Below are 9,016 nucleotides of genomic sequence, written 5' to 3'. Positions count from 1 at the left end.
ATTGACTCATCTTTTAATTGCTCAAGCTCTTCCAAGGAGTAAAAATCATCACCGGATTGATTTGTAGTAGGAGGATCATATTCTGCTACTATCACATTTTCCACAGCCTTGGAAGATTGTACCATTCTCTCTGACTGTTGAAATTGTTGTTGTTGTTGTTGACCTTCAGCTACTAGAGCACTAGACGTGCTGACCACTCTACCTTTCCCGTAGAATTCCGTCTGCTGAATCTGCTCCAACTCATAGGTTTTTAACACACCATAAAGCCTTTTCCAAAGAAATCTCACTCATATCTCTCCCTTCTCTTATGGAAGTGATTCTATGTTCAAGATGAGTTGGCAGTGTTAAAAGGAACTTTTTGTTGACTTCCCTGATTGAATAATATTTTCCATTTATGTTTAGGTTGTTGATCAATGCATTGTACCTCTCAAACACTTCAGTAATTCCTTCTCCCAGATTGGATTTAAAATGTTCATACTCAGAGGTTATGATCTCTAACTTGTTCTCCCTCACTTCCTCTGTGCCTTCATTAATCACCTCAATAGTTTCCCAGATGTGTTTGGAATTTTTACAGTTCATCACATGTCTGTTCATCAAGGGATCAAGGGAATCAACTAAAATTAATTGAAGGCTGACATCCAAGGAGGCTTCTTCCTTTTCAGCAGGAGTAAAATCCTTAGGCTCTTTTCAATAGGTTCTAGCTTTGGTAACTACACCATTATCTTCTATAACCTCTGGATCAATAACCATCGGAATTTTTGGACCCTTCTTTAACACGTTCATATATTTGGGATTTGCAACTTGTAAAAACAAGATCATCTTCTTCTTCCACATAATATAATTTTCTTTATCAAACACTGGAATTTGAACAGTTCCAACTTTTCGTGAAGTCATTATGAATTTTTGAAGAAATAAAAATTCAAGGAGTTGAAAAATCACAAAAGTCTAGGATCTTGATTTGTTCATTAATCAGAAGGCTCTGATACCAATTGTTAGGTCCCAATATATTTGTAGAAGGGGGGTTGAATACAAACTATACCCTTTAATCGAATTTAATGCAGAATAAAAAAGTGAAACAAAATTCAAGTTAAATAAAACTATTATTAAACTTGAAAGGTGTTACAACAACGGTATCGATTAAAAGGGATTAATCTCAAATAAATTATCACAAATCTAGAATAAATTCAAGATGAACTTTTTCTATTTTTGCAATAAAAAGATCAAATGCTAGAAGTAATTTGAGATTAAGTTCTAGGGATTTTGATCCGCTAGATAGTTACACAAGAATAAGAGAATGATTTCTAGTCGTTTAGATTTGACTTTAATAGCTATAAATTAATGATCTTGAATTCAGCAGAGAGAAGAGATGCTTTGGGCAGCTACTTCTGTTCTTGAATTGTTGAAGAAGAGTATTTTGTTGTAAGTTGAATCTGTTATGTCTGTTGCTCTTGTCTTTAAATAAATCAATCAACAGAATCCACTTGAACTGGCAAGACAATCGGCATGACAATTGATTGAACTAGCAAGACAATCGGCATGATAATTGATTAAACTAGCAAGACAATCCCATAGCGGGTAGAACTTTCGGTGAGACAATCTGTTGTAATACCATGACAATCGGTATGACTATCTCCTGAACTAGCATGACAATCGGTATGACAATCTGATTGTCATGCCAGTTCAATTGATTGTCATACTGAATTAATATTGAATATAAATTCAAAACCAATTCTGAAAGTTCATAATATTAATTCAGAATTAATTAATCAATTAATTCAATTAATCAATAAATTAATCTTTGCAGATATAATTTATTTTCTTAATTAAATTATATGACTTAATTATTAATAGAGAATTAATACTACTCTTGAACAACAACCATTCTTCTGAAAATCTTCTGAAAATTATGAATCAATTCCACCACATCAATGTTGACACTCGATGTACTGTCTGGTTCATGAGTGACTAACTTTCGTGACGTTTCTTCATGACTTGACTTTGATAACTTGATTTTCTTCAGATTAAATCCCTGTAATTATCGGATACCCTGGAAAGATCTCTGTCACTTGATTAAATCCACAATCTTGATTTATATCACTGAGGCTTGATCAATTTCTTGAACTTCTTCCAGGGAATTAATTCCTCAAGTCTGTAGATGAACATTGTTTCTGAATCCTTTGACATATGTTACTTTGAGAGATCTTTTTAACGATAGATCCACTATTTACTTGGTACATTCTTATTTGAGTTGAGTTAAATCCTCGAATAAACAAATAGGCTATGACATATGCCTTTCAGGTTACGCTCCCGTATTTTCGGAATCAATTTCCCGAAAATCGGGCAGCGTCTCCTTTGTTTATCGGCCTACCCGTCGAAATCAAACCGACGTCAATCACAACAACAACGCAATATTAAGCAATTCATAAATCCATTTATCAATCCCATCCACCGATACGAATTCACCTTATTAATTATTATTATTCGTTTTGGTTTTAGACTTTATTTTATAACTAATTTATTTATTTATAGTTTAGGACTTAAATTAAAATCATCATCGTCCACCGTCGGCTCGCCGAGGCTCATCGCCGACGGCGGTAAAATTCGTGGGTTCCCGTTTCCAACGGGCGTCCAACACGGATTTCACCGATTAATTATTATAATCCCGTACAAATCATTATATCACGAAACATAAATCAACATTTATTTTTTACAAAATTAAAAGTTTAATCAATAAACTACATAAATATTCGAACAAAATATAAAGCAGCACACGCACGCGCGTGTAACACAGAAAAGGCAGCCGGAAGAAGGCCACCAGAAAGCGTCACACCTGGCCAGAAAGTCGACCAGAGGAGAATTAAAAGAAACACACACATACCATTATACATACACACACATGGACATGTATATACATGTATATATATGCATAAGGACTGAAGCTACCATCTATGGAGGTAACTTACCGAATAAAACAGGGACGGCAACAAAGGGGAGAAGCAAAACTGGGAGGAGTGATGGAAGAGAGATTAGAAGGAAAGATGAACCGAGAGAGAGGGAGGAATCGAGAGAGGGTGAGATTGAGAGAGACGAGAGGCGGCAGAAGTGATACAAGATAGGGGGTGGGGGGATTAGGTTTTTATTTTTCTTTTTTTTTCTTTTCGTTATTATCCTATTTTCTGTTACGGAGTTGTGAATTTAACGGTGTATGTGTGCAAGAACTCACCGAAATAATATCAAAATAATTTTTAAATTTTATAAATATTTCAAAACTAATAAAATGCAAGTTTCGTAATTTTGAAAATATTTTTAAAACGCTCAACATACTTGAAATTAACAGTTTAACGAATGAACTTGCAGGTGGATCAGATCCGAAAATTTCCGAAATAATTTTAAAATTCTCGATATATTCCAAACTTAATAAATAAAAAATTTCGTGATTTTTGAAGCATTGTGGAATTAAATACTGATTTTATAATTAAATGAAATTAGAGAATTATTTAAAGATAAATAATCAATAAAATAATGATTTTTAAATTTTATAAAGCAATAAAAATAATTTTAAAGCATTTATAAGTAAAATTATAAAGCAACAAAAATAATTTTAGAGATAATTTTAGCATTTATAAGAATTATTATTCAATAAAATTATTTTAAGAACAAAATAATACCTTATAGGTCAATAATTAATTATACAAATAAGGTTCGTATCCAACAACTACCCAAAATTAACAATAAGGTAACACACAGCTAACAGACCCATCACATATTTTATTTATTTAATAATTAGATAATTACATTTACAGATCAAATCCGTAAATAGGTTACTTAGTAGCTAAGTAACTATATAACGATACAATTTTAATACCAGATTTGGATAATTATCAAAACAGAGCCTCTTATAAAACACTTTATACAAAAATAGGGCAATAACATCTCGCCTTACGAGAATACAGATTTTATCGGCCTATAAAAATGATTACTGTATCAAAAATCTCACGCCTGGACTCGTACGGTGCAAGCCGTACCCCGGATCGAGAAAGTAAAAACACGAAAAGTGTTTAGAATTTTCAGATTAGGTTAGGAAGGAGTTTTCGTGTTGTAAAAACACAAAAACGGTTGAAGTGGGACGATTTCTGATTCTAAAAAGTAATTTTATAATTACGTAAAAATAATCATTATTAATTCTATAAATTCTTATAAAATCATATAATAATCCAAAAATTACCAGAAAAATACTAAAATTATCTATATTTAATTCTGAATAATTATAATTTAAAATATCCTAATTCAGATATCCACACCCAAATATTAATATCAATCATCAAATAATTTTCCAAAATTCACTTAAAAATCACATAATAATTATTTATTGATAAAAGTAATTACATAATATTTCCCAGACGTTACACGTAGACTGGGAATTATTGTATTTAGATCGTCCTGAAATAGCTGCTCATCGGGAAAAGACTGCAAACCACGGTTCCTCCTCTTGCACTCCAAACAGCTGCTCATCGGGAAAAGACTCATTTATCAATGTCTTATCCTGTGAAGTTGCATTTGGATCTTCCAAACGAGAGTGATAATCATCGACTTGATTTTCAGTACATTTTCTATCCTTGATCTCTAATTCAAACTCCTGAAGTAAAAGAACCCATCTAATCAATCTAGGATTCGAGTCCTTCTTCGAGATGAGATATCGAATTGCAGCATGATCTGTGAAAACTGTCACCTTCGTCCCAAGTAAATAAGATCGGAACTTCTCAAATTCGTAGACAATGGCCAAAAGTTCTTTCTCAATAGTGGTATAATTCAGTTGAACACCATTAAGGGTCTTACTAGCATAGTAGACCACATGAAATATGTTGTTCTTTCTCTGCCCAAGAACTGCTCCAACTGCATAGTCACTTGCATTACACATCATCTCAAAAGGTTCATTCCACTCAGGTACAGTTATGACATGTAGCGTTACTAAACTCTTCTTCAAGAACTTAAAAGCAGTTAGACACTCATCATCAAACTTGAACGGGACATCCTTCTCCAGAAGATTGCACAAGGGTTTAGAAAATTTTGAGAAGTCCTTGATGAACCGCCTATAGAAACCCGCATAACCAAGAAAGCTTCGAACACCCTTAACAGAAATTGGTGGAGGAAGATTTTAAATGACCCCCACCTTGGCTTTGTCCACCTCAAGACCCTTACTAGACACCTTGTGACCATGAATAATGCCCTGTCGCACCATAAAGTGACATTTATCCTAGTTGAGAACCAAGTTGGTCTCAACACACCTATTAAGAACGTCGCCAAGATTCTGCAAGCACTCATCAAATGAATCGCCAAACACAGAGAAATTGTCCATGTACACCTCCACATTCTGACCAATCATGTCAAAGAAGATAGCCATCATACATCTCTGAAATGTGGCCGGTGCGCTGCACAAACCAAAAAAAACTCTTTTAAAGGCGAAAGTACCAAATGGGCAAGTGAAAGTAGTCTTTTCCCGATCTTATGGAGTGATACAAATCTGATTATAGCCCGAATAGCCATCCAAAAGACAGTAGTACTCATGCCCAGTCAATATGTCAAGCATCTGATCAATAAAAGGCAGAGGGAATAGATCCTTTCTCGTGGTCTTGTTCAGCTTCCTGTAATCCATGCAAACTCTCCACCCCGTGCCTGTTCGAGTAGGAATGAGCTCATTTTTCTCATTAGCAACAACGGTGATACCTCCTATCTTTGGTACACACTAAACTGGACTCACCCAAGAACTGTCAGATTTGGGATAGATGATTCCTTCTTCACAACTTCTTTCATGATAGGATTTAGCCTTCTTTGTTGCTCAACTGTAGGCTTGCTACCTTCCTCTAACAAGATTTTATGCATGCAATAAGAAGGGATGATTCCCTAAATATCTGCTATCGTCCATCCAATTACTGATTTGAACTCTCTCAGAATTCTTAAGAGTTTTTCCTCATCATTACCTGAAAGGTCAGATCCAATAATAACAGGAAAAGTAGATGCATCACCTAAAAATGTGTACCTTAAGTGTTCAGGTAATGGTTAAAGGTCAAGTATAGGAGCTTCCTCAATAGACGGCTTGAGGCGCTTTGGAGATTTGTTCAACTCCTCCATTCCAAGAGATTCAAAAGGCATATCCATATTCCGCTTCCAGGAAGAAGCATTGAAATATTGTAACTGCTCATCACCTTCGTCATCTTCGCTATCAGAATTTCCCAACAAGGCCTTTTTCTAAGGCATAGACCTTAGCAATTGATCAAGTTCTGAAGTAACCACATAATCGACCAACTGCACTTTTAAGCACTCCTCATTTTCAGTAGGGAATTTCATGGCATTGAACACATTAAAAGTTACATCCTGATCTAGCACTCGCATGGTGAGCTCACCCTTCTACACATCTATCAAGGTTTGGCCAGTAGCCAAGAAAGGTTTTCCCAAGATTATGGGAATCTTCTTATCCTCCTCGAAATCAATAATTACAAAATCAGTAGGAAATATGAGTTTATCCACCTTGGCCAGAACATCCTCAACAATGCCTCATGGATAAGTAATAGAACGGTCGGCCAACTGCAAGGTCATATACGCTTTGGATCAGGTGAGTCCAACTTCTTGAAGATTGACAAAGGCATCAGATTGATGCTAGATCCCAAGTCACATAAACATTTGTCAAATGACACTTTTCCAATAGTGTAAGGAAACTTCTGTTGTAACATATCACTGCCTTCCTCCGTGAGAGCAACTATCTTTAAGTCATCAAGCTTCACTTTTTGAGAAAGTATCCCTTTCATAAACTTCGCATAACTAGGCATATGCTCAAGAGCTTCAGCGAAAGGTATGTTGATATGAAGTTTCTTGAACACCTCCAGAAACTTCTCAAACTTCTTATCCAACTTTTTCTTTTACATCCTCTTAGGAAATGGAGGTGGAGGATCGATCTGTTTCTCCTCAGTATTACCCTCAGGAGAAGTGTGTTCAACAGTAGTCTTCCTTGGTTCCACTTACTTTCTTATGCACTTCTTTTTCAGCCACAGCTTTTTCATCCGAAACTTGAAAGTGTTCGGGATTCGCAACCTTCCCAGACCTCAATGTAATTGCCTTTACCTGATCCTTAGCTTCCCTCTTTCCTGGAACTTCAGTGTCACTAAGGAGTGTACCAAGTTGACAATTTATCAAGGCATTGGAAATTTTCCCAATTTGATTTTCCAAGGTCTTGATAGAAACTGCTTGGCTCTTACACATGAGCCTCAACTCCTCCAATTCAGATTAGACTGTCACAGCTGGAGGTGCTGCCTTGGTGTATATTACGGTTTCTGAAAACCAGAATGGTTATAATGCTTCACTGAATACTGCTGATAAGGCTTTTGAACTGCATTCTGAGTATTTCTCTAGCTAAAGTTAGGATGATTGCGGTTATTAGGATGATAGGTGGCTGGCATAGGTTGCTGTGACCTCTGAAAGTTGCTCACGAACTGAGCTGATTCACTAAAAATAGCACACTGCTTTGTGTCATGGGAACCAGCACAAAGCTCACAGACACTAGTGATCTGATTAACTACAAAATTAGTCAAAGAATCCAGCTTCATCGTTAAAGCCTTAAGCTGAGCAGCTATAGCAGTAGCTATATCTAACTCCAGAATTCCTGCTACCTTGCCCTGAGATAGTCGCTGAATAGGATTTTGGTATTCATTAGCAGCCATCGGTTCAATCAATTCATAAGCTTCATCGTAGCTTTTAGCCCACAAGGCTCCTCCTGATGCTGCATCAAGCATGGGTCTAGAAGTAGCACCCAAACCATTATAGAAACTGTTAATGATCATCCAGTCAGGCATCTCATAATGAGGGCACTTCCTAAGCATCTCCTTATAACGATCCCAAGCCTCACATAAAGATTCTCCAGATTGCTGAGCAAATTGAGTAAGTGCATTTCTGATTGCAGCAGTCTTCGCCATATGAAATAATTTGGTTAAGAACTTTTGAGCAAGATCCTCCCATTTGGTGATAGACCCTGGTGGCATAGAATGTAACCAACACTTAGCTTTATCCCGTATAGAGAATGGGAAAAGCCTCAACTTAATAGCATCTTCAGAAACTCTATTGAACTTGAAAGTGTCGTAGATCTCGATTAAATCTCTGATGTGCATGTTGGGGTCTTCTGTCGGAGAACCCCAAAACTGAACTGAGTTATGTATCATCTGAATCGTGCTCGACTTGATCTCAAAGGTGTTAGCCAAGATGGCTGGTCGAACAATGCTAGACTGAATATCATTGATCTTCGGTTAAGAGTAGTCCATCAAGGCCTTTGGATTTGCTTCTGGTTCTCCCATTGTAATAAAAACTTATTTTTCTTTTTCAACTAAGATCACTTCTTCAACTTTCTCCTCGACTACAACTTCTTCCTCATCTTGATCCAGTGTTTCTTACGAGATCGAGAACGCGTATGCGTACATGCTCGCTAGAGTACTTGAAACAGGACAAGGAATTAAGTAACAATATGTGAGTCACTGAACTTTAACGACCAATAATGAAAAACACATAAACTAAAAATTAACACCGATATCCGCGGCAGCGGCGGCAAAAACTTGTTAGGGCTAGAACACGAGCTAATATTCACGCAAGTATACACGATCACAAGTAATATAGAATAAATTCTAGTTCATTCCCACAGGGACTGTTTTAGGTTAATTCAATCAATATATTTATGCAACAATGGTATGGCTATTATCCAATGCTAAGATGAATAACAAATTGAGGTTGTTTATACTAAGATTAACTAAGAATTATACTAAGAATATAATCTACGAGATTAAAGAGAGTTGAATAATATATGACACAAACATGGGATTCTAACTTCATTAAATACTTCATTCGATATCCTTTTTATTCTTAACCTTAGCATTTAATGGTGATGATACTAATCAGATAACACGAAACTGATAAACATCAACTTTCATTGTACGAATACCATACTACCAGACATCGACAAAAGAGATATAAACTGAAT

General features: G+C 35.9%; 1 non-coding gene across 1 annotated transcript; it reads left to right on the top strand.

The window, feature by feature from the left end:
- Positions 1-7,842: 7,842 nt before the first annotated feature.
- Positions 7,843-7,949, top strand: LOC141699322 (small nucleolar RNA R71). The gene has a single exon (XR_012565793.1). It is a non-coding gene; the product is annotated as a small nucleolar RNA R71 (small nucleolar RNA).
- Positions 7,950-9,016: the final 1,067 nt, after the last annotated feature.

The sequence above is a fragment of the Apium graveolens genome, chromosome 11, assembly GCF_009905375.1.
Source record: "Apium graveolens cultivar Ventura chromosome 11, ASM990537v1, whole genome shotgun sequence".
Classification (NCBI taxonomy): domain Eukaryota; kingdom Viridiplantae; phylum Streptophyta; class Magnoliopsida; order Apiales; family Apiaceae; genus Apium; species Apium graveolens.
This window is presented reverse-complemented; position numbering and strand designations above follow the sequence as displayed.